Source organism: Oxyura jamaicensis, chromosome 3 (genome assembly GCF_011077185.1).
Source record: "Oxyura jamaicensis isolate SHBP4307 breed ruddy duck chromosome 3, BPBGC_Ojam_1.0, whole genome shotgun sequence".
NCBI lineage: Eukaryota > Metazoa > Chordata > Aves > Anseriformes > Anatidae > Oxyura > Oxyura jamaicensis.
Window position 1 is genome coordinate 14,774,970 of NC_048895.1, and position 19,104 is coordinate 14,794,073.

At 47.9% G+C, this 19,104-nt stretch overlaps 2 long non-coding RNA genes across 3 annotated transcripts; both read left to right on the top strand.

Annotated features, from left to right (window-relative positions):
* Window positions 1-4,261: 4,261 nt before the first annotated feature.
* On the top strand, window positions 4,262-13,544 carry LOC118164508. The gene is made up of 5 exons (XR_004749521.1): window positions 4,262-5,686; window positions 8,683-9,922; window positions 10,154-10,246; window positions 11,054-11,120; window positions 13,405-13,544. It is a non-coding gene; the product is annotated as an uncharacterized LOC118164508 (long non-coding RNA).
* Window positions 13,545-15,277: 1,733 nt separating this feature from the next.
* On the top strand, window positions 15,278-18,258 carry LOC118164509. Of its 2 annotated transcripts, XR_004749522.1 has the most exons (5): window positions 15,278-15,490; window positions 15,575-15,701; window positions 16,883-16,996; window positions 17,378-17,715; window positions 17,956-18,258. It is a non-coding gene; the product is annotated as an uncharacterized LOC118164509 (long non-coding RNA). The 2 variants fall into 2 exon arrangements; XR_004749523.1 differs by lacking the exons at window positions 15,278-15,490; window positions 15,575-15,701 and adding an exon at window positions 16,038-16,207.
* Window positions 18,259-19,104: the final 846 nt, after the last annotated feature.

The following is a 19,104-nucleotide window of genomic DNA, read 5'->3' on the forward strand; positions in this document are numbered from 1 at the left end:
AAATAGTTTCCTTACTCAGGATGGCATTACTCCAAGCCTCAAGGTAATTTATAGCTCAGGTAGGCATGCTGTTGTTTAACAAGGCTAAATATGGAGCAGTGGGAGCATGATTTGGGTCTGTGTGCTCTGTAAGCAACAGTGGAGTTTGTGAAGGGCAGCTCAATATTCTTCATATTGCAGGCACAAGCATAAGCAGATTTTTTTTTTTATTGGATTTTGAGACAAAGCACAGCTGGTACAAAGCTTTAGCAGGAATTCAAATGCTGCTGCTTATTAATGCAGTAACTGATGATTTACAAGTCCTAGTTTTGTGTTTACTGTTTAATACTGTGACAGCCGTAGACTTATGAAGCATTTGGCAAACGTGAAGATTTTTGCAACAATCAGCTGCTTGCTCCTACAAACCTGCAAGAATTAAGGTGTTTTAACCTGTTCTCTAGAAGGTACTTGATAAGGCAGGAGACCTTAGCCATGACTTTTTAGAGTTAATCTTGCATCTTCTTTGGCAAAGGATGTGTGGGAAGCAAGAGAGAGAGTATGTGTAAGTATCCTTCTGGTCAGTGTAAAAATAGCAAGTTGGAAAGAAGTCACACATGCCTTAACCATTTCTCTTCTCTCTGCTTAGAGAACTGAGAAAAAAAGTGTGTTTGACAAATGAGTTATCGTGTAAGCCCCTCAGCAAAAGAAAACCTTTTTGAGCAAAGGAAGCACCATCTTTTTGCAGTTACTTTGTAGTTCTTATTTTAGTGTTATGGGAAAAATGGTCATTTGGGGAGTTTTTTTCATTATTTTTTTTTTTTTTTAAATCAGAGAAGAAAGGAAGCAGCACATAGCGAGAGACGTTAATTGGTTGCTTCTTCCCTGCTCAACATTGCTGGTGGAAAAAGAAAACCTGGCGATCATCCTTAGTGCACATGGGCTTCATAGTATTTGGCACAAGGCAGCATGCAAGATGAAAGTGTGTCTCTTGACAGCCAGCTCCGTACTGGCAGCCTTTACTCCAGGCAACAAATTAATCCACTCAACTGTGTGCTGCATAATTGTTGATACTGTCTTAATTGGTACCATACGTTTCTCTGTGTCGACATGTCCATCATGTTAATGTCTGGGGACCGTTGTTTCCTGCCAGCTCGGGAACAGTATAGCCTGCTCTGTCCTAACTAAACTTCCAGCTAAAAAGCCTCGGTGAAGAAATGGGACTCTATGGCAAAGGGAAAATGTAGAGCCATGTTGGGGCATGACTCAAAATTCATGAGGAAAAAAAAAATGGGATTCCTGATTTCAGTAGCAGTTGGAGCTGAGCCAGCTCTTCCACGGCTCCTTGAGGACAATCCAGTTCTGCTGAAGTCAAGTCTGAAGGCAAAAGAGCTGATCTGCCTGCTCCCAGGAAATATGGGGTGGGGGTGGCAAGCGTTTTCTAAGTTTCCAGGGCAAGACAGCTGCAGAGCTAATCGAGCCCGGTGCACTGGTGGCTTTGTGGACTGGGATTAGTGTTTTGCATCTCACCCATTAATGACAGGCTGCTCTGGCAGAGCCCAGAGGGCACATGCAGGCTGCTGTCCTCCCAGTTCCTCCGCGTGCTGAGGTCGCAAGGGCTTCATTTGATCAGCTGGAAGGTCCCAGGGAGGTAGAGAGCTGGGTGCAGCCCAGTTGAAGATGACTGTGTGTGAGCATCGGCAGCATCAGCTCCCAGGAGAAAAAGGCCACTTTGTCACAAGGTAAAGACCTCACTGATCCTTCCCTCCCTGGCAAGGCAGGGCTAGGTGCAGGCACTAGGAAGCACTGCTGGCTGCAGTTGCCTCCGAAGAGGTAGCCTCTAAAAAAACATTAGGTGCTAGCATAAGAGGGCACCTCTGGCCAACTCTCTTGCCACTTCATCTCCTAAATAAGAATAAATACCATTACTTTGTTTCACCAGGAAGCCGTGCAGTTACAGTTATTCAAGCTTGTGAGCAGTCAGGACCTATAGGAGCAGGTATTTAACTGAGGACCGTATAGAAAACGAGTAGTTGTGCGTTCAGGGAAGTGCTGGAACCATGCACAGTACGTAAGGCGTGAGCCAACACCATGAATGATGAGAATCAAATGTTGAATATTTTTTTTATTCGGTTAGTGCCACCCCTGCTAAGCACTGAATTGTCTGGAATGGAAAATGTAGCATGTGATTATGAAATGCGAGGCTCTAGTGTAAGGTAAATGGAGGGCAAAAATGTTTGCACAAGCAACCTCACTGCTGACACTTCCAGGTGCTAGGTTACTAGACTTCGGTTCTGCAGTGAAATTTTTTACTATATTATTGCCTGTGCACATACGCACACACGCACGTGCTCCCTCACTTCTTGCTCAGCTCTTGCAGTTGGTTGATATGAGCTGCACTTATTTACATCGTTTGGTGTGCCGTCATCTCTTGTTTAGGCTGTTGGCTAGCTTTTAAGCAAAAATATTTATGTGGAGATGAGAGAAAGAAGGCTGCTTTCCTCTACTTTTGTACAGCCATCAGTGAATATTTAGGCTACTGCCAGAGTATGGTTGAAAAGCTTATTTAAGAGAGCAGCAAAATGCATGGAAATGTGTTCTGTGGAGGTTTTAAACTCAATACAGGCATTTGGGTCTGGAGAAGGGAAACCAGGAGGGGAATAATGAAGAACTTTTGCACAGTCTTTTTGAAGTGCAAGTAGAAAATATGCCTGCTGAACTAAAGCGTTTTATTTCTGAGTCCTGCTGTTCTCAGAAACCTGTTTTGGCATGTGCAGTGCTGTGGCAGTATTGGGAATCAATATGCCAGAAGAAATGTCGTTCTTCAGCAAGCTGCGGGCTGCCCTTTGCGGTTCCCAGGAAGTGGGTTTGGGGGAGCTACTTCAGTGAATTGCCATAGACAGATGAAATGGCTGAACTAAACGAAAACTCTTACCAAAAAAAAAAAAAAAAAAAAGAGAGAGACAAAATGAGACCTCCAAGCTATTTCTGGCATCTCCGTTCACCTTAAGTGGCCAAGGCACATTTGCAGTGCCTGATGCAACTCCGACCCCGGTTACAGTCAGGCAGCCCCACAGTTTCCAACCCAAATCCTTTCTAGCCTCAGAGCTCAAGGGGTTCAGGTAGCAGCTGGCTGACCCTTTTCCCTTCCAAAGTGCCTCGAGGAGCCTTCCATCAGCTCAGTCACTGCAGATAGGTGCAGCTGAGGAATGCAACATTTCTAGGCAGCTGGGAGAGGTGCAGGCTTCGTACACAAGGAGATTATAGTCATTAGGATGTCTTAATGAAAGAGGAGGTTTGAAACCTTGAGTAGAGAGTGAGTGGGCTTGGTGGCTTTGCTCTGGTCTGGGTGCAGCTGGGCACAGGGCATCGTGTGGGAGCCACAGGATGGGGCCACGATCATGGGTGTCCCCTTGGGGAGTGCCCAGCAGGCACACCCCAACGGGTGCCACAGACCTGCACTGTCAGGTGCTGCCTCAATGCTATCTAGGCATCATTCAGTGCTGATTTCCTCGAGCATCTGGCAGAACTGTGGTATAAAGCAGTTTGAAATGGGGATCAAACTCGAGATCCTTGAGCTGATGGATTATTTTAAGAACCTCCCCCAATGCCTCCTCATAGAGCAGTGTCTGGGGAGCCTTTCAGATTTCTGCACTTGTCTCCTGTGCTTCAACCTGTGAAGAAAGCATCCTGGCTAGGCTTTCCAGAGGGCTCTGAAACATTTCTCTCCACTTTGTGCTGCAGCAACAACTCCGTCAAGAATCCTCAAAGAGGTGATTAAGTGTGTTTTGTCAGCACTTGAAGTGGAGATTACATCGTCTCGCAATAAATGTATATAAAATCAAATCAGAGCGGTCTTCCAGTTTGTAATGCCTTGCACCATGAGGGAGTCTCGAGTCCTGCATCTGCTGGTCAGATGCACAGCACAGCGCTGCCTCGTTCCCCTACTGCTTTAAAGGCATGTGGTAGCAGTTTTTAGGACAGGAAGTTTATATTATCTTTTCCAGTTGAGACTTTATTGAAGCCTAATAAGAAATTGGAATTGGAGCAGGGTACTGTGCCTAGGGTAGTTACTTGAGCGTTTGGAGAGATCATTTAAGGACCTTGAACGATGACAAACGGGGCTGCCTGGTGCTTGTAAACTAGACGTTGCTTTTCATGAAAATTCCTTTTAAAAATACATTCCTGTTATAAAACTATCACACACGCCCCCTCCAGTTCAAGCATAATGTCATTGTTTTGTCCATTCCTTATATGATTCCAGTAGTATTTTATTTTTCACTTTTCTTTGGGAAGAAAATGTCATAAATGGATCTGGCTCAGACACTGCAGTGACTTTTGGTTGCTTCTGCTTTTGATGATGTCTAAGTGAGCAGCCATCACCCTTGCTTACTGCCAGAAGATGTCACTTCTGGAAACAGGGATGATCTGGAGCTAACTCTGGCAGAGGGAGGAACAATCTGTTTGCTTGTTGCTTCTCATAGGCTGCGGTGCTGGGTGCTGGGGCTGCCATTGAGCCGAGAGCCTTCACCCTGCCTGCCTGCTCCTGCCTTTCCCTCTAAATGCTTTCTGCCAGTCTACCCTTGCTCAGTTTTGGAAGCTAACAGTTCCAGCTCAAGCCAGAACCACTGTAAATCACATATTAAAAATGTTTTACAAGGTTGCACGCCAAATGGGAAACATGCACACAGGGCGCATTGTTCGCATGCGGCTGGAACTGAAGCCAGAAACAGCAGGAGAGGGGGAACGAGGCCATGTAAAAGCCCAGTGGAAACCCTCTCCAGTTGTGCTGTTACAAGACCACGGGCCCCTTACAGCTCCCTGACTCACTGCTGCAGCTGCACTCAGCTTGCTGAAGCCTCTCTTAATTCAGACTCAAGTCAAGATGCCCCAAATGCATCCAGGAGCAAGACAAATTCACATCCCTCGTCAGTGAGCAGAGAGGCTGTGGGTGGTGACAGAGGGGAAAGGATCAGCTTCCCTAGTGCCTCAAAGCAGTGAGGGTCCAGGCAGGGGCTGCAGGGGAAGCCAGGGGGAAAGGCAGCAGGCAACCGTGGGGATAAGATGGATTGGAAGAATGGGGCCTGAACAGGGAGCAGGACATCAGTGTGAGCCCCAGCGTCAAGGGGAAGATGTTCCCAAGTGGGCAGAGACCATGTGCTGTGCAATTTAGATTAAACTGACACAGGGCTCAAGAAGTTTATGCTTTTGGCCTGGCCCAGCTAAACCTTGTCTACTTGCTTTTTTTCCAGTGTGCAGAGAAGGCCAGGGGCTTGTTAAATGGGAAGCAGTAACCTTGCATTTAACATAATTGCAGCGTTTATATTTGAAGAAACAATTTGACATGGTTGTAATGTTTAGCTCTAACAATGGCTCTAATATTTTAGATGGGCTTTTATCCATCCACAAGCCTTTGTTTCCTTCCCCCCCAGGTTAAACTTGAGCTTCATAATCACTGATGACGTAAAATAAATTAAATAAATGTATTTTTAAAAATTAACTGCATTAGGATGCTGCCAAGCTTTTTGGGCTTACCTCTCCTCCGTCGTCTTTAGTATTGCATCTAGGCTCTCTTCCAAAAGTTTTTATACCTCGAGTAGTTCTCCTGGCCTCCCTAGAGCTGTATCCCAGTGGGTTGGACAGGAGATCCCCACGCCAGAGACCGTGCCTTGCTGAGACGGTAACATCTGAAATGACACGGAGCCATAAAGTAAGTGGAACATGACTGTTCTCGGAGCTGATCTGAACATGGTGTTGAAAGACGGAGCAGGGCGAGGGAGATCTAGGCTGCCTTTGATTTTTTTTTGTCAGCTGATGGTGATGCTGGCTGCCTGTGATCTTGCTGCTGACGTGCGCTGTTGACAGGCAGCGAGTTTTGTGCCGTCCTGGTAGCAAGCAGCTAGGGGCTGTGCTTCTCACCAGGCGGGGGCTTGGTTAAGAGAGAGGTGGCTTTGAGAAGTCTCACCTGTGGTTACTGGAGACACCCAGCAGTGACAGCTTGGAGACCTCAGCTCAGGGTTTTTGTTGACTGTTTTATGAGTTTTGGGTGGTTGTGTTTTTTTTGTTGTTGTTGTTAAGTGGGTATTCACAGCCTCATGTTTGCCAGGTGGGTGGAAGTCAGCATGACTGAGCTGGGCACCTTGGGCTGTGAGGAGTGATTTCTGGGCAGTGCTGCTGAGCTCTTCTACACCCGGACACCGAACCACCGTTCTCCAATGTGTGCAGCTGCCTGGGGATGGGAGGAGAGCTGGAAGGCTGATTTCGTGGAGGTAAAACCACAAGTTTCTTCCCCTGCTGCCTTCAGGGCTCAGGTGTTAACTGGAAGGGGATGCAGGGCAGGTGGGAATGATCCAGCACCAAATTTGGGTCTCTTCTGTAGACTTTTAGCTTTAGCAAGATGAAGCCAGTCTTTAAAGTGACTTGTACCCCAGCTCGGGCCAAGCTGTTTCTGAGGTGTCACTTGGCTGGAGGCTCGGTCAGTGGGTGTGGTATCTGCAACAGCTGGTCTGTGTTGATGCACTGACATGGGAGGTAGGCAAGAAAAGAGACGGTGATAAATACCTCGTTCAAAAGTACCCTTTGGGGTTAACCAAAGAACTGCAGAATAACAGAGGCTGGTAGGAGTCCATGTACGTACCTCATCCAGTCCCTGGTGAGCACAGGTCCAACTGAATGAAGTTGCTCAGGGCTGTGCCTCGTTGATGTTTGTGTGTCTCCAAGAATAGGGAACCCACTGTCTCTCTGCACTGCACTCTGATGTTTGACCACCCTCAGAGTGGATTTTCCTGTCTTCCAGCTTGTTCTTGTCGTCCCCTGTCCTTCCCCTGTGCACCTCGGAGAGGAGCCCGGCTCCGTCTACACTGTCCCCCTCCAGCAACGCGGAGCGAAGCGGGCACTTCGCTGGTTTCTCAAACGCAAGACGAGACGAGTGAGTAGCTCTGTAAAGCCAGCCTGTGTTCTGTGCTCGAAGAGAGTGAGGTCATGCTGATGGGGACAGTACTTTGTGTTGGAGAGTTCATTATTAATTGTGTTATCTAGACTTTAATGCTCTCTTTGTGGTGCACTAAACAACCGCTGTTTAACAATGCAAACCACTCCATCTCTGGGTTAAAGAATACCTCTGGGTTCTGTCTTTCATTAAATTTGTTCTGCTGTGTGTGCACAGCATTCCTTTCCACTTAGCCAGCCATCGTTGTAGGCTTTTAAGCAAGCAAGGCCATAAAAATATTTACATTTTTCTATAGCACTTGGTCTGTACGCAGTCAAACAAGCATGGCACTCTCTGGAAAGCGGTGGGACTCAGCTGCAGCGTGTTGTCTGAGGCTGTAGAGGCTGCCTCGCCTGTTTCCAGCTCTGCAGTGAAGGGATCTTCTCAGGCACAAGTGTTTCCACTGCAGTCAACCTTCTTTGCTGGTGCCTCAGGGAAAGGCAGTGTGTTGGAACTATACCTAAACATAATTTCAAGCCTCAGGTTTTATTTGTGGGAAAAGCTCTTTAAAAAATAAAGACAGATGTGGTGTTGGCTCAAGATATGTCTGACATGCTGTTCAAGCCCCATGTATCGCAAGGAGACTGCAGTACGTGGTGTCACTGCTGCTTCAGGCAGTTAAGATAGCATGAGGAGTGTCTTCTGAGTCGGGCTTGATCCGCCACCCCTTCCACTGTGCGCTGCTGGTGTCAGCTCTGTGATTGATGGTGCAGAATCTGGCCTTTGGGGCTCATCTTGCAGAGCGGAGGTTTTTACTTCTATGTGTGTGTTTGTTGTTCCCTGTGCTTTGTACCCCGGCTTTGGAGCAGTCATGGCAGCCAGAGGAAAAGTGAGCAGAATGGAAGAACCAGGCTGCAGCATTGATACAGCCGGGGTGTGAGCTCCAGCCCTCCAGCACTGCCAGTGCTCACTGCTGCAGGGTTTTGCTAGATCCAGGTGTCCCAGCTCCGCTGAAATTCAGTGGGGTCCTGGCTCCAGGCAGTCTGTCACACGCACCATGCCGTTACAAGTGAGACTCGAGTAGCTGCAGGGATTTTTCAGCGTGCCTGGGCACCTTGCTCCTGCTAATATCAGCATAAGGTAGCAGCCTTGCTGTGTTTGCAAATCCCACTAGACTTTTACTGCAGCTCTGAGCAGCAAAACCCCTCAGACAGGCTCCTTTTCCTTTTGGCTGTACGGGAGTTCTCCTGGGAACAGAGGGAACAAAAATGCAGGAATCAGGACACAAACTGCTGAACCTGGCTGTTCTAAAAGACAGTAAATCCTTTCCAGATACAAGGAAAAGCAGCTTACCTCTCTTCCTTTGTTATGAAGCAAAACCTTTCACTGAATATATATAATACATATGTGTATATATATATAAATATAGGTGTGTATATATATATAGCAGCATAGCAAAGTGTAAGTAATTTTGTATTAGTACGTATTATTCTGCCTGATGTATCCACTCTAAGTCAAGAAACAATTTCTATAAAGCCACAGCATGTTCCCCCATTTGAGAAAATGAATATATGAATTGAATTTTATCTACTTTCCCATCAGTACGTTTATATAAATGCACAGATATAGATCTACAGACTCTATAGACTGCAGTCATTCCTAAATATTCTTCATGTATGATCTATCTAGGATAGTTCATGAGTGGAAATGTATAGATGCGTTATATACCTCAGCAAAGTGGGTTTTACCAAATTGTTTCTTTTTTTGTCTTGACACAGAGACGTGGTGCAACTTCCCAAGATGGCCCTCAGAAGAAGCGCTCTGGAGAGCTCTGGAGAGCTTGAGGGTGGTATGTACAGCGAGAGGCACGCCTCGGAGATGCTCTTGACTGCCTCGAGACATCCCACTGAAGCTGACATTTATGTTGAATGGCTCCATGCTGATCACATTATTGCAGTAAATGCTAAATGAATCTGATGTTGAGCACGTACGTTCTTACCTTTCTTGATAACTCTATGTTAATATTACATTAATTATTCCCGAGTTACAATGCTGTGGAATGTTGATAAAGGCTGAATTGCTTCATGAAATGCTGATCCTGACAGTCCTGTGGCAGGCACTAAAATGTGATTTCCAAGTCTTAGGGGGAAAAAGGAATATATTACTATTTCTGATTAGAGGACTTCAGAAGAAACATATTCCAGTCACATCTTGTGGAGCACTCGCCTGAGTCCCTCTTGCTTTCAGTAGCTGTTGCCTTTGCATAAGACATAAAAAGGAATATACTCTTCACTTTTTCAGTTAATATTTTATAGTGATTGCTGATGTAGAGTCAGCTCAGCGTGTATGAACACTTCTCCACACCAAAGACTCTGTGTGCACATGGAGCTGTGGTCACTTCTTTGGCTCGTGAGAGCTGATGCATTGGAGCAAAGCTGGCGGAGCAAACATGGGGAGATCACTTCTTACTGGTATCACCTTCCCTGCAGTTTTGGATCTGAGCTCTTTGACAGCTCTGCCAAGGCCCATTTCTGCACACCTTCTGGTTATCTCAGACATCCCTTGTGTAACGCTGCAGCTTTCATGGTGAGCTGCCTGGCAAAGCTGAAGACTGCCAGGACTGGGAAATCACAGTGCTTAATTTCCAAATGAATTGAGCAAAATATCAGAAGAAAAAGGGTTTGGGGTAAAAATACCAAAAACACCTAAATCGCTTAGGAATCTTCATTCATATTGAAAAAATCTCCGGGGTGACCTCAGGTACTGAGGTGAGGGTTCCTCCACGGGCAGATTTTTTGATGAACAACCCATCAACGATCTCAGCAGCTGGATTAATGCAGTGTCCCACTAGCTATGTTCTAGCTAAGGTGGTCCAGAGCCACCAGTCCAGGCTCCTTGTAGGTGTTGTGGAGGAAATAAGCAGCTGTGACTTTTCTCAGTGCCTCCTCACCTCTCCAGGGACTGGATAGCCAGTGTGGCAGGGGAAGAGATCAGAAAGGGAGGAGAAATGTTCACAAAGTGATTTTTCTGTTTGTTTGTTTATTTATTTATTGGAGGAGGGTGGTGGTGGTGGCAGTGTACGTGTGTTTTTTTTTACCTTCTCCCACTCTCCTGCACAAGCAGTCAGTCTGTCCTTCACCGGAGGGAAAACGTTCCATCTCTCAGAGGGTGTTTGAGGTTTCTGTTTGTTTGTTTATTAAAAAAAAGAAAGCATCTGGCATATGTATGAGCCATTTAAAATATTCTCAGCGCTGCACTAAGTGAGATTTCCAGCTATAAGAAAAAATATGACAGAAGGGAGCAGGCAGACCCCAAAGGACTGTTTAACAAGCATAGGATGGGGTGAGGAATCTTACTTTTTTACTTCCTGCCTCTTCTTCCCCTCACCACCACTCCCAGGAGCATTTCCAGCCCTCCGAACCCCTTGGTGAGGACTTTGAAATCCAAGTTAAAATGAGTCTCTTTGAGACTGCTGTGCCCTCTGTAGCGAGCCTGATGCTTGCCAGTGGTTCTCTCCAAGAAAAGCAGTTTATTTCCGACACTGTGCAGGGCCACAAATAGACTTGCCATCGGGGAGAGAGAAGTGTGGTTCAGTGTAGCTCTGTCCTGTTGCTGAGACAGCCAGCAGCTGGAACCAGGAAAATCAATTAAAATGCATAAGTATGTAAGAAGTAAAGCTCTAAGAAGACTCAACTGCTTTCTTGGGTGTTTATAAGTAGCACAGCAGGCTGAAAAGCTCTGGACAGAGAAGTGTTTGGAGGGCAGCAGACACGAGGATCCCTCACACTGCTGGGATTACAGAAATTTCTAGAGTTTCTTGACAGGAGGCAATTTCCTAGTGTAAATTGAACATTTAAATCTCCAGCAGTGCAATGATTAGAGAATTCCAGTTTGGGAGTAAGAACTCTTCTCCTGCTTTAGATTTGTCTCTGGGAAGGAGGTATAAGCTCAATCTCCCCAAGGGAAAAGATGGTCATGTATCCAGTTACACTTTCAGCTTAAGTTGTATCAGAGGCAGTGTAATTATATTGCCTTCTCCCTCTGTAAATGAGCCCACACGCTCAAAGATTGTTAGAAAAAAACTATTGCACCATATGCAAAGTACTAGATTTTGTTCACTGCTCGATTTTGTCTATTCCTGCTTCTCAGGCCTTTACTACAGAGAGGGGAACGAGAACTGAAGCAACTCCAGCACCTGGGACCTGTTTAAGAAAAAGTGAGAGGACCGTGTGTGATCCAAGCTTTCAAAATCCATTAAGCAAATCCTCAGAAATGGCAAAACTGCCTTAGGCATCACCAGAGGTAATGGGTAATAACTTTTGCTGGGGCCTTTTGGTGCTTGCACTTTCATGCTTTGAATTTTAATCTTCTCTGAGCTTTTCTCAGCCATCAGAGAGGCTGAGAACTCAAAGTGTGCTGAACTAAGAGCTGGACTGCTGGAGCTGGCACTTCTAAAAAGTGCCTATGACCTGCCACATCTTTGCCACAGAAACCCAGGTACAGGCCAAGCCCAGTTTGGCACTAAGAGCAGCAGAATTTGCCCCACCAAAAGTATCTGTATTTGCCTGATTGCAATGGTGAGATAAAGAGCAGGGAATGCTCTGAAAGACGTGCAGTTCCAAGCCATGGCTAAACCCCATTCTTCATAGCTAAGGGGAGCTTAGGGATGCATGTTTTGACTCTTTCCTGGTTAATTATTTGCAAGTGGTTACTTAATCAATTATCTTCCTATCTCGGAAAGCTTTTTTATTATTGAAAACTCCTAAGAAGCACGCTGGGTCCAGATTCCAAGATGCAGCAATGGGCCTGTTACAGCCAAAAAAATAGGAGGGGTTTGCACAATATCTCCAACTGTAATGTGATAAAACAAACAGATGAGAGCAGCCTCATGTCTGTTATGGGCTGGGGGAGTAGGAGAGCTGCTCTGGCACATCCTGCTTTAGCCAAAGCAGTTGCATTTAGCCTCTGCAGGGTTGTCCTAAAACCACACCTTAAGGCATGTCGTGGTTTCAGTCCCTGTTCAAAATCAGCATGTGCAACCTGGTAGCAAGGTGCTGCTGTCAGGTTAGGGGAGGCACCAAGGCTTCGGGCCCCTTTGCTGGAGGGGAAAGTCCTTTGCCTTGACACAAATCTGCTGTGGCTTGCAAAGGATGGGAGGAGGTAAGTGGGCTGCACTCTGTGGCAATCCTGCCTTGGGTGAGGGTTCCCATCCCTCCTGCATCTCCTAGGGCCAGATAGGTCCCAATCCATCCAAGCCAAGAGTGAGTGGTGTGTCTGCTGAAATGTCCCCTCTCACCCAGAGAGATGTTCTCTCAGTTCTTCCCTGTCCTAGTGAACTCATTCATCTTCCAAATTGCTTTTTGTAGACGGCTGCTGAATCATGCACGGAAACATTCACGGCAGGGAAAAAAAGAGGCTTCCTCAGGCAGTGCTCAGCAGCATAGGGCAGCTGAGGCAGGGTTTCCCTCACCCCTCTGTATGGAAGTAGCTTGCATTTGAGTAAAAATAAACAATTTTTATTTATTCTCATGTTAGCTGCTTTAGACAGAGCTCATTTCCTTTTACCTTTGGTAACAGCTGTACCCATGTTGTAGGGAACAACTCAACTACTGGCACAAACTGCATCCGCTCTCGAGGAGTGTGCAGACAAACCCTCAGCATCCCTCCACCTTCTGGCAGCGTCAGTTCCCTGTGGACATCTGGGTCCAGACTCCTGGGTGCAAAGTAAAACGCCTATCTCCGTTTGGCAGGGCTCTACTGAATGGAGAGGTAAGAAGGGCTGCAGCTTCAGCTGCTGTGGTGGAGCTTAAATGTCTCCCAAAGACTGCTGCTGGGTTTATTTGTTGTATTTCCACGTACATGCTATAGGGCACTGTGTGGCTGGGAGGTTAGAACTGAACAGTAGAAAACTTGGTGAAGGAGAGAGGAGGCACCATCTCACGGGGTTAACGAAGAAGGGAGCGGGGTGCTGCGGCAGGGAAGGATTTGATGATTTTCTTAGTGCTGCTCGTGAGGCTGAAAAAAGACCAACGTCTGGGCAAGAGGGAGCAGACAGCCAGCTCCTGAAGCGGAGTGAAAGCAGGGGGAGCTAGAAATCCAAGGTAGCCCTGATGGCTTTGCTCTGGCTGATGGAAAGAGCTGGGAGAAGGGGTGCGCTTTCCTGCAGGCCGGAGTGGCTGCTGAAGGGGCTGCGAGGCATCCAGTGAAGAACGTGCATGCAGGGAGTCTCTGTGTTCCTGCAGCCAGCTTGGTGTGGTAATTAATCTTTTGTGGTTCTGACAGATGCCTGCAGAAGAGCAGAAACAAAGATCACACTCTGACAGTGATTAATGCATCGTTAGTTGTCAGGCTAAGAATTTTGGAAGCGGGTAAATAAGCACTAGCCCCAGAGAAAACTGCAGAGGATTGCAGCGTGGGGGGAGCTGGGGCTCAGCACTTATTTACCACAAGCACTTAGTGCGTTTTATTACTTGTCTGAATCCACGCTGTTCCCACAACAGGAGGAGAAATGGATGCAGGATTTCAGAAACAGAGCTCTACCTCCAGTTTTGTGTATACAAGAAAACGTGGCAAAAGACATCGCCGACCCGAGCCTGGGCTGGCATCGTCTGGGACACTGACCCCACAAAGCATCTGCAAAGGAGGGAAACACGGCACAGCGTCGCAGCTAGGGGTGGCTTGAAGGTAACTGAAGGCTCTGCTGTAAATGTCTGCTGTAAAATGCTTTGGCCTTTATCCAAGAAAGGTCTTGCAGCTGCTGAACGCCTGGTGTCCCTGCCACAGCACGGGCTGTGCTCCCGTTCACGCTCACCCTGCCTGGGACTCTCTGTGCCTTGCTCCCTGCAGGGCAGGTGGGTGCTCGGGGTGCTGCTGGGGAGCTCCCCATACCTTGTGGGGCAGGATCTGGATCAGGTGCTTCCTTGGGCTGCTGCAGGAGCATTTCTTGGGGATGGGATCGCTCACCACCACTTTTTTCCCCGCTCTGGCTCCCAGGCTGACCCCTGCTGGGGATGGGGACAGCACTGCCAGACCCAGGCAGTGATGCCAGGACCTGGTGGTGCTCAGGTGCAAGACAGAGCAGAGATGTTGGGGTTGGAGCAGTTCTGGCCACACTTGGGAGAGGGATAGCAGCCTATGGAGGCTGACACGAATCAGGATGCAGTGGGCAAGTTCAGGCACTTCCAAGGCTAGGCAGCAGTTGAATGGGAGCACGGAGCTCAGGGATTGCAGTTTTCAATCAAAGGGCCCAAGATCTGCCAAAATCTTACTTAAGGTGCCTATTTGCAGGCTTTGATTTCGTTTTAACAGCGGTAGCCCTGATGGCTCTCAGGTACCTAGGGGCTAAGATGCTTGTCAGTGAGGTGATGTTTTCCTGGCCCTTTTTGGGGGTGGGATTTGCCCAGGAGTAAAGCTCCATGAAGACCTGGGGACAGAGGATGGCTGCAAGCCCTCATTAACCCCCAAAGGGTGTGACATGACCAGGGTAGAGCCTGCACACGTCTTTACCTCCAGCATCCAGCATGACACAGGGCCCGCTGCTCAGGACTGGGCACAGAACTGGTATTTTAGGATTGGCTATGGTTGCACGCAGCTGTCCTGTGCTTGCTGATTTTCTCCTGGGTAGCTGAATGCAAGCGCTGTCGTCCTTTTGGTTCTTGGTAAGAAAAGCTGCTGACACTGGCTCTGTCCGTCTCATGGAGCTGGCGTGTACCATAGGCTGATCCTGCTATCCTTACTGTCCACATCAGGGCTCTCCTGGGCCTCTTGCAGCTCTCCTTCAGCCCCAGCTCTCCATTTTGCTCCTAACATGTTTTGTTCTGCTTGAGGGATGTTTCCTCAGAAATGCTCCCAGGCCCTGTGCTGCTCACGCTGTCGCTCGCTGCGGCTGTTCTTCCCTGGAGTACCGCAAAGCAAGCCCGCCTCCCCAGCCCTGCTGCCCCCAGGCAGGGCTCAGCGCCCCAGGGACACCCAGCCTGCGCTGCCAAGAGCCTGCTCCAAACCTTCCAGGCCCAATTTCTGTGCCATGAAAACACAGAGCCGTGTTCTCAGGCTGATGTAAGCTGGTGGAGCTCCATTGATGCCGATCCAGTTTATACAAGCTGCAAGTACGGCTGAGAGTAAACGAATCGCTCTGCTGAAACGTAGCCAGTGCTGAAGCATACCTGTCCCGTGGGACGCTGAGAAGCGAAAGTTGCTTCTACCCCTTTTTGGCTGGGGATCCACAAGCGAGCTCCAGATCTGGTGCAGAAAAAAGGCTGCAGTGTAACGCGTGAGTCACTTTACCCGCTCCTATCCTCTGTGGTTCTGCAAAGCATGTCTGGAGGGCAAAGCTCGCCTTTCCTTTTGCTTTCTTGAAGGAAAGGTGAGGAAGAGAAGAATTCCTCTATCTCACAGCTGCAGACATGAGGCAGAGGCCAAAGGCCAGATCTGAAATAGAGTTAGGCCTAGGAAAACAGAAATGCCCCAAGCCAGAGCCCCTCGCAGGGGCTGGGGCCAGCGGGGCTGAACAGCCCTCCCAGGAGGAACCTGCTTCGCTGCACCAAGATGCTGCCCGGGACGTCAACAGTCCTGTTACCTGGAGCTAAGGTAACATTTTCCAGATTCCCCTGGATTCAAGGGGTTGTAACACCTCTCTTCTTTCCTTTCTTTTTAAAAATTTCCCTTTCTCAGGGGGAGCCCAGCTTGCAGGTGCCAGGAGGCTTCTCACATGGTAAGGTGGAGGAACCTTGGGCTCCCCTCCCCATGCCAAAGGGAGCAGGAGAAAGTGGAGCAAGAGGCTTTCCCGGGGCTTGTTCGTGTATGTGGCTATGTTTTTGTTTTTTCTTTCCTTTTTTGTTTTTTTTTTTCCAATGGGAAATTCATCAGCAGCTGTGCTAGCTGGTGGGGCGGGAGCGAGCACGGCCCGCGCTACAAAGCTACACCCTGGAACGCACTGCTGTGACCTGAAAGCGGAGTTTATTAACTCCAGATTTTTACAGCACGGCTGGCATGCCAACAACGGAGCCTGAACACAATGAATCACTTGCAGCTACAAACCAGGGGAAGGCATCTCCGAAGCTGTGCCAGCCTGAGTCACGCACAGCCACGGTGCCAAGTGCCAGCTGCTGAGCAGCGGTGAGCCCTTGGTGGGGCTGCAGGCACCATGCTCAGGGGCTATCACTGATTGCCTGATTAGCACAGCCACTGGTAATGGCAACTGATGTGCTGAATATAGAGTGCAGGTGCCTTAAACAGTGGGCTCGCCTGTTACTTATAAGCCTAGAGAGCTCAGGGCCGGTTGGTCAGTCAACAGGGGAAAAGGAGGTGAGTTAGAGGTCCTGCTCAGATGGGGAGAGGCTTTAGGGAAAAGGGGGATTTGTCCCCAAAGAAGGAAGTTGGACAATAGTTATCACTGTCCCAACAATCACGACCCACTGCCTGCTTTGAGGTATCTAGAAATACCTTTTCCATGCCATTTCCCTATGGGAACTGGTAGAAAGGCTGGGAAGGTTATTTCCTAGTGCTTCTTGATGCTGTTTCTCAGCTGGAAATAAACCTCCCTGGAGCTGGGCTGGTAGGGTTAGATGTGCATCTTTTCTTTACCTGCGTTCCCACAGCATCAGCCTTTCTGGGGGAAGTCTGAGCACCCCTTTGTGTCACTGTCACTGCAGCAGGCTTGCAGTTGTTCTGCTGGTGGGGGGCTTGAGGCCCTTCTAGCTTTACTTCAGGGCATTCCCTTTGTTTTATGGAGTGTCTGTTGGAAAGTTTTAGGAGGGAGTGGGATGCGGCAGTAAGAGCTGGAAGGACGGGGAAAACAGCAAACAAGTTTCCAGGCAACCCTCTTGCAGTGCTCCTCCTGTCTGAAATAATGTTCCTCACCCCCTAGCCCTCCTGCAGGTGATGTTGCTGGAGGTCATTGGCATGTGCACAGGTTTGGGGAGGCAAATGAATTAGTCCTGACCTCCTCCTTCCCCCTGCTCCCTTCTCATTTTTAAACAGGGAAAGGCTTTGCTTGAGGGCTGAATTTAGGTCAAATTTGGAACTGGAACTCTGAAAACAAACCTTTTCCCCAAAAAATGGTGCTACAAATTGGTCTTTCAGCCTTGTCTTCAGGTAAGGGATTATAACTATTTATCACTGAAAAACTTCTGCTGCTGCTAACTGTGGTAGGAATGGGGTGAATATTTTGTCCTGTTGAAGTTTTTCCTCAACTTCTTCCTTTTCATCTCTTTATAACTGCTCATTTTGAACCTTTTCATTTCACTTGGAGTGTGAACTTTGCATGGGGGCACTTTCCTGTTTGCCCCCACCCCACAGACCAGGGTGTTAGTTTTTGATTGAGACCTTGTTGGTATTTCTGCTGAGCAAATACAGTTATCGAATGTATTCAGGACTTAAAATTCAAGCAAGAGCAGCTTGTGTGGGTGCAGGGATGTGCATAGCAGGGAGAGGCGGAATAAAAGTTCAATTATTTTCCTTCCTTTTGTGTTACAGGACAAACCTTCCAAAAAAATGAAGGCTTTGCCACATGTTTTCCATAACTGGCCAAATAAAATATTATGTTTTAAAGCATTCAGGGTCAGAGAAATAACTTGGGCTCTGCGCTCAGCATTTTTTTCCTCCTCACAATAGCTTCTGCTGAATGATAATCTTTAAAACTATGCATGTGGGGGGCCAGATCCTGACCCCCATTGCATCTGCTCTGCATTGCCTCTGAAAACGCAGAGCAAGCAGAAAGCCAGCTTAGCTGGATTGCTGGAGATTACCCTGACCCCGTTTGTCAGCTGCGGTGTGGGACCCTGGGTGCCGTGGCAGGAGGAGGGGAATTTGCTGTGACTTCTGTGTGTTTTGGGTCCGTCTTGGGTGGGATTGTGGCTATCCCACTGTCAGCATCCCAAGGGCAGGGTGGTCCTGGCTGCTCCTACAGCAGGGCTCTGGTCAGCAGCAGCAGCCAAAGCTTTGTGTTCGAATGACCCAGCCTTTTTCTGTAAGACCCTGACAGGGTTGGCTTGTGCAGCTCTCTTATTTTTTTTTTTTTTTCATTGTATAAAACTGATTTCTTCTTTTAACAGTAACTCAGCCTTGGCTGAATTATAAAATGCCTGCACCGAGTTCACCCCTGATCGTCCACCTCTGGAATTCCAATTCTGCCTGCTCTGTTTTCTCTCAAATTGACAATGCTCTGAGCTTTCCTCAGAGGTGTGGATCCTGAAACAGAGAACAGGGAGGAAATTTTGGTTTTCATTACAGTGTAGTTCTATAAAGCATACTTCCATCTTTTGTAACGATGGAGAAAAGATTGAAAACATGACCTGAATATACTCCACAGGCTCAGTAACTGGAAGGCAATGAATAAAGAACCCCAACTTCATTGAGTTCTATGTTTGCTTAGATTTTTTTAAAATTTTAACTAGCAACAGGATTTTGGAGGCCTCATTTGCATGTTTATCCTTTGAAACCAGTGATGCTGGGATCCTGTTCAAAATTGCTCTGCGTTTTCCCTTGTCATCAGTCATGTAACCTGCCCAAGGTCCTCTGTTTCTAGCCCAAACCAATCTCTCTTGGTTTTCATTTACTGAGGCTTGGAGAGGTTGTCTGTGCGGGGAAGCTGCCTTCGAGGTTGCTTGGGTTATTTGTGCTCGTGTGACCTGATGGAGCCAGAATTAGTGTGTTTCCCAGGAGAGAGGATCTGTCCTGTCTGCTCCAGAGTTGATTGCTGCAGGATACAAACGGCTTCTTTGATGTGCCCTCCCAAAACTGGGTGATAAATGGCCACATTTTGGAAAATACGAGCCTGCTCTGAGGACTGCTGATGTGGAGAAGTTCCTTGCCGTGCTGGCAGGGCTTCCAGCAGCTCAGGGCTGCTGCCTGATTGCCACCCAATGTTCTCAGAGAGCACGGCCCAGGCTCTGCTTGGCACTGGGGACCTCCAGGACCATGGAGGACTTGCCCAAGCCCATGGATGGTATGATTTCAGATGGCAGGATGGTATGATTTCAGAGTGCTGCTGTCTGCAGGCTCTTGTTCTGGTTTCTCCTGTTTTCACTTGATGACCTGGCAGTGCTGATGCTCCTCAGCTTTGAGCAGCTGGCACTGTCCATGCTCCTGGTGTTCCCTGGTTGGCTTTCCATGGTGGTGAGTGGGAAGAGGTGCTCACTGAGGTGATTTTACTCTTCTCTTGCAGAGGGGCACTGTCTGGTTGCATTTTGTTCCTTTTGCTG